The sequence below is a fragment of the Dipteris shenzhenensis genome, chromosome 15, assembly GCF_047967505.1.
Source record: "Dipteris shenzhenensis isolate YYH24624 ecotype China chromosome 15, Dip_SZ_1.0, whole genome shotgun sequence".
In the NCBI taxonomy this organism is placed as follows: domain Eukaryota; kingdom Viridiplantae; phylum Streptophyta; class Polypodiopsida; order Gleicheniales; family Dipteridaceae; genus Dipteris; species Dipteris shenzhenensis.
Window position 1 is genome coordinate 33,828,791 of NC_141610.1, and position 6,713 is coordinate 33,835,503.

Sequence of the window (6,713 nt, forward strand, 5' to 3'; positions counted from 1 at the left end):
GGAAAGAGAGAAATTAAGAGAGAGAAGAGGGGCTTTTGGCGACCGTGGCCGTCAAAGGGAGAGAGAGAATGAGAAATGAGAGAGAAGAGTAGGGAGGGAGAGAAAGAGAGAGAGGGAGAGAGACAGAGAGATTGAGAGAGAGAAGAAAGGCTCCTTAAATGAGAGAGAAGAGTAGGGAGGGAAAGAAAGAGAGAGAGGAGAGAGGGAGAGAGAGATTAAGAGAGAGAAGAGGCTCTCCTGGCGGCCGTGGCTACTAGAGGGAGGGAGAGAGTAGGGAGGGAGAGGGAGAGAGAGAGAGAGAAAAATGAGAGAGAAGAGAGGAGGGAGACTGAGGGAGAGAGAAAGAGAGAGAGGGAGAGAGAGGGAGAGAGAAGGAGAGAGAGAGAAAGAGAGAGAGGGAGAGAGAGAGGGAGAGAGAGAGAGAATGAAACTTCTGGCGACCGTGGCTGCCAGAGGGAGGGAAAGAGTAGGGAGGGAGGGAGCGAGAGAGAGAGAGAGAGAGAAATAAGAGAGAAGAGAGGAGAAAGATTGAGGGAGAGAGAGAGAAAGAGAGAGAGGGAGAGAGAGAGAATGAATTTTCTAGCGGCCGTGGCTGCCAATAGAGGGAGGTAGAGAGAGAGAGAATGGGAAATGATAGAGAGGGAGAGAGAGAGAATGAAAATTCTGGCGGCTGTGGCCACCAAGGGAGGGAGGGAGGGAGAGAGAGAGAGAGAGAATGAGAAATGAGAGAGAAGAGGGACATAGGAGAGAGAGAAAGGGAGAGAGGGAGGGAGGGAGAGAGAGGGAGGGAGGGAGGAAGGGAGGGAGAGATTAAGAGAGAGAATTCAGAGAGAGAGAGAGAGAGAGACGTAGAGAGGGAAAGAATGACAAATCCTAGAGGCCAACAGGATAGAGGGAGGGAGGTAGGGAGGGTGAGAGAGAGAGAGAGAGAGAGAGAGAGAGAGAGAGAGAGATGAAAAGAGAGAATGATAAATCCTAGGTAGAGAGAGAAGAGGAGAGAGAGAGAGAATTACAAATCCTAGAGAGAGATAAAGAGAGAGAATAATAAATCTCTAGAGAGAGAGGTGGAGAGAGAGAGAGAGAAATAATTACAAATCCTAAGGAGAGAGAGAGAGATGAAGAGAGAGAATGATAAATCCTAGCGGCCATGGGAGGAGAGAAAGAGAGATTTGAGATAAACTAAGAGAGAGAATGAGTGGGATCAGGAGAGAGAGGGAAAGACATAAGAGTTGTCAGAGAGAGAGAGAGAGATTAAGAGAGAGAATGAGGTGTCTTGACTATGGCTACAAAGAATTAGGAATCGAGAGAGAGAGAGAGAGAGAGAGAGAGAGAGAGAGCGAGAGAGAGAAAGTTCAGAGGAAAGAGAGAAAGTTTTATATATTTACATGTTTTATATTATACTTTGAAAAAATTATAAAAGAGTGAATTTATGGTTTGTTTTGAAGGTGAGATAATATTTATATATATATTCATCTTTTAAATTGAAAAATGTTAACTTTTCTTTACATACTTGCTCTTCATTTCTCTCACATGCATGTTTAGCCTCTACATCAAAACCCCTTCTTTTGCATATTTAAGCCTCTTAAACCCTAGCACATTAAAATTAACACAGAAAAAGAAATTATTTATTGCTTTTCTTCGCTTCGACGGTTGGTTTAGCATAGATTAGATTGCCTTAGAGGAGATACAATTCTCCAAGTTGCCAATCGAAGCCATGCTCAAATTTTTCTAACTAGTTCCTAATCGTTGTGAGTCCCTTCACTCACATGCGGTTTCACACTCATAACATGCTATTAAATAAGACCTTTTACCATTTACCAAGAAGTTTATCAGTGGACAGATTGCATGAGCAGATAGCAGATATCAGTGGACAGATTACATATATCAGTGGACAGATTACATGTCATGGGGCATATTGGAGCTTGATAATTATAGTGGTCATTTTATTTAATTGTAAATCTTTATTGGTTATTTTTATTGCATTTGTACAAATATTTAAGCTCATTTATTGTCATAAAAAACCTTGTAAAGCCTTTTAGGATGCGTCAATTTTACGAGCAAAAACCTATGAGCAGGTTTATCCGAGCGTGTTTTTCAAGAGATTTTTAAAAATATTTTTCTTTAGGAAACATGGTTTTTACACTTTTATTTTCACTAGAACTAGATCCCTTTATCATAAAAATATACAGACTAGTCACTCATTCATTTTTACACAACATAATTTTCTTATTTAGAGACATCCCTTTGTACCCCTGTTATTACCTTAAAAAAGTGTTGATTCCTTTAAGAAACATTCCTCATAATCACTCTCAATGTAATAATACTATGCATATATAATTACTTATTAACACATTTATATCATATGGTAATATCTTTTTAGTGTTTTTATAGCATATTTATGGACATGTTTCTAAAGAAGGTTAAATTACTATAAATAAGTATTAACTTGGGCTTATATATCACTCTCATAAAATACATATAATATTTAATACTATATATGGAAGATTTTCCAAAATATAACTTCATAGATGTGCTCAAATGGGGTGTTCCGATCAATTTGAGTGGTTGAATGACTATATTTGGACATTGGATATGAAAGTTATGTCACTTTTAAAAGTGCTGTCCAAGGTAGTTTCGCCAGCGAAACTACCTTGGGAGACTTGCTTCAAAGGGGTTTCGCTGGCGAAACTACCTGGATGGCTTGCTTCAATGAGTTTTCTTTGAAGAAACTATTTCATGAAGATAGGTTGAGAGAGGGTTTTCAATGTCACCCCCTATTACGTAAAAGTTGTAAGAAGGATCATAAGGGAATTTTCATAGAGAAGTCTACTCTACATGTGGGTTTCTTCAAAAGCCATCCCATTATGCTCTCACCATTCCTACAGATTCACCTAAAGATTTTTGTATAAAATAGGCATTGCTATAATACTTTGCATATTTCTAAGTGAAACTATGTTTTCTTCTGATCGATTTTTGCCATATTTATGCATAGTTGGAAGCTTTTTTTTTCCTTCGCTCGGACGCTCGGAAGATTTCGCTCAGAAAATGCTCGTCCCCAGCCTCTTTTAGGCTATTTTTCACATTTATTGCCATATGAAACGCCTTGTAATAAACCTGACCATTCACTATTTAACGAGTATCAGTGGGCTGCATAAGTGGATTTCAGTGGAGCAGTTTTTAGTGGGTAGATTGCCTCAATTGGGTATCAGTGCACAGATATCAATGGATGGACAGATTACATGTCATCACGAAGATTGAAGCTTTATCACTAGAGGGCATTTTATTTCATTGTAAAGCTTTATTGGCTAATTTTATTACATTTGTACAAATATTTAAGCCTTGTAAAGCCTTCTAGGCTATTTTCCACATTTATTGCTATAAAATACTTTGTAAAGCCCTCTCCGCTATTGGTTACATTTATTGCCATATGAAGCCTTGTAAAGCCTTTTGGGCTATTTTTCACATTTATTGTATCAAGCATTGTATATTGTACTTTACTTGTATGTATCTAAATTCTTCATTATCTTTTCTTATAGGATTATGGAGTAATCAACTAATGTGGGGGCTAGCCTAAATGACTCTGAGATTAGATCATGGGTCTCTGATGTCACTTTGAATTTGAAAGGAAAGGAATATAGCCCCAACGGCTTTGATAGGTGGACTCGATATCACATGGGCAGAAGAGCTTGGTTTCTTCATCAAAAGGAAAAGAGACTCTTTCTACTTATGTCAAAGAGGGAGTTCAATGATGTTGACGATCCATGGAATGCTACATTCTTCAAAAAAGATATGACTTCAAGCCTTGTAGTAGGCATAATGATAGAGACAAAAGAGACTTTTATGGATATTTTCACAAAGAGTTCAGATCCTGAAGTTGGCGGTCTTCATTTTGTTGTGTCATGGAGAGACTCAAAGACCTTTGTGATTCCTCCTCTTCAACCATCAAAGTTTCTAGAGCTGCAAAGTGCATTGGAGGCTCTTGCATATACTTGGGAGCGATTTCCTAGTGTGGTGGCAAAAAGGATGGATGCAAAGATTATGTTTGAGTACTTTCACGATGCATAATATGCTCCTCAGATTCAGGGATCTTCACATGAAGGAGATTAAGCACAGACTTCGATACAGGGGCAAGAAGAACATGCACACTATCACAAACATGTAGAACATGAGCGCAAACTTCTAGAGCAAGAAATGGTGGATGTCACTAAGGATGATGAAACACAAGCCTTGAGTGCATGGGAATTAAAAAAAATTGAAGAAGATGAAGGTCAATCCACTGCAGTTATGCTAGAAGCTCTTGCTAGCAAACCATGACGTGAAATGCAAAAGGCTAGTACTGCAAGAGCCATGGTTCCAAGCAGTAGAGAAAGGCATCATCCCACTGTGAAGAAAGATCATGTGGATGAAAAACGGTTAAAAGAAGAGAAAGATGAAGAAGACTCAGAACCCGAAGCTGAAGATGATGAGGATGAACTCACATCAATCAAAAATCTCAATCTGAGTCTTAATGTAGCAGTAACAGATGACGATGTGGGATATATCTGGGATCAAAGGACGTGGTTTGTGAATGCCAAAGATGTCAAAGCTATAGCTATCTTTACTAATAGCCAAAACCTTGATATATCCTATGCACTGCAAATATATGAGGCTTTGAGAGATGGAAAGAAACCTGTGCCAAGCAACTTGGTCCTGCGTCCAATAATGTTTTGTCCAATCAAAAATAGCTTTTTGGATCAAATTACATTTATAGGGCCTACACATTTCGAGGAAACCTTCACTCGATTCTTTAAAGACACTCTTAAAAATATTCCACATGAACAAGGCCAAGAGGCACAAGGTGAGAATATGTTAAAGGAAGCAAAGAAGGAATTCCTCCTTAATTGCAGATTCCAGCACATTGATGGTCAACATTGGGCTTATGCTTGTCATCAGATCGCCAAAGAAGCAAAGGAGGTCAAAAAACTCACTTCAGAACAATTTGCAAAGATAACTTCATTCCATTGTTATCCTGCAACCATCTGTATATTCAAGCATGAGATCAAGTATTTGATTGAGTCCGAAAGACTTAATCATTATGTCCATGGAAAGCATAAGATATCCTCAACATAAGAGGTCTTATAGAAGGCAAGTGTTGTATGGACAACATTTGGTTCTCCAAATCCTAATTTGAAGGGAAAGGTCACAAAAGCAGATGCTGACACACTCACAAACTTCTATACTTCTTTGAGTGCAGTTGTGCCTAGGGGAACTCAAGAGCGAGAAGAAAATATGACAAGCCTCATGGTGGTGAGAGACAAGTACGCCGACTACACTTCAGTCATTTTTTATCCTATTGAAGTGTTTAATGAGATGCTTGAAGCGTGCATTGCATGTGAGCGTGGAGAGTTGACTTATGAAGCTCCTTTGTTTGTCTCTGAAAAGTCAAAGAAGGAGTTGACGGCAAGGATGTGGAGGCCTATAAAGTACTTAACTGACAAGTATGCATCCATGGCAAGACAAAAACTTTTAAAGAAAGAATTGTTTTTTGGAAAGAAAGACAAAGACCACTGCTTGGAAGAATGCATCAATGTACAGGTGAGGCGTGATGCAGTGCATAGTGCCATTAAGTATTTGCTGTCAGAGAAACAAATCCCACTTAGTCATTGTAACATTAACTATAATGTGGTTAAGCATATAGCTTCTTTGTCAACACCCAAGGTAAAGCTATGGGCAAACAGGTGGATTAAAAATGATGAAGATGGGTCAGAAATAGTAACCTCTTACATGAGAAAAGAAATCCCACAACAGGTGGTTGCATATTGGGAAAGATTAATCAGTGAGATAAGGATGCCGACAAATATGCACCAAAGCTCTCAATTCAATGTAGAGGTTACGTCAGAGCCTGGAAAGCTTGTGAACTTTAGGGGAGTTACAAAAGATGACTTCATCAAGAATGATTCAGCATGGGACAAGCCACAACTATTCTTCATCAATGAAGTTTCTAGCGATGATATCCATAACTTCATTGATAGAATAGTATCTACCACCATTAGCAAAGTGGCGATTTGCAACATTAACATTTTTGTTGATAAACAAGACAAAGAAGCCATGCAGGTTACTCTAGAGCGAGCATATTCATCAGATTTGAAGATCTATAATGGTGTTTATGCAGCAAAGAGAGGCAAGAGAGAATGTGGCATAGCGATTCAATCTCTTGAATCATTCTTCTTGTGTATACGGAGTCCCAACCCTGATCACTCCTTACAAAATAACATAAGAGGGAATTCAAATAAATTGAGATCAATGCTAGAAGAGCAAGATATTCCCAGGTCCATACATTATTAAAAAAACAACTATGGAAGTCCGGCAAAAAGTGGGAGTCTCTTGCTTACCATGGTGGAGAATTTGCTACTGATAGGTTGGGAGGTCACCTTGTGCAGAATGGGATATTTATTTGAGGATCTCCTCAGAAAAGGGAACTCCACAAATATTATTGAAAACAAGCATTTCATGGCCTATTTTCAGCTTCAAGCAAATCTAACCACAGGCTATGAAAAAGAGGTAGAGCATAAGGAGACTAATGGCATGGATGATGACCTTGAATATCATAATGTCCCAGTTGATGATGATGAAAAGATGGACTTACATGACCCGTTTAGAGAGAGGTTGGTGGATGAAGAGAAAGATGATGATGCCTTCTTTGATAATTATGGCTCACAGGGTTATGTAAAAAG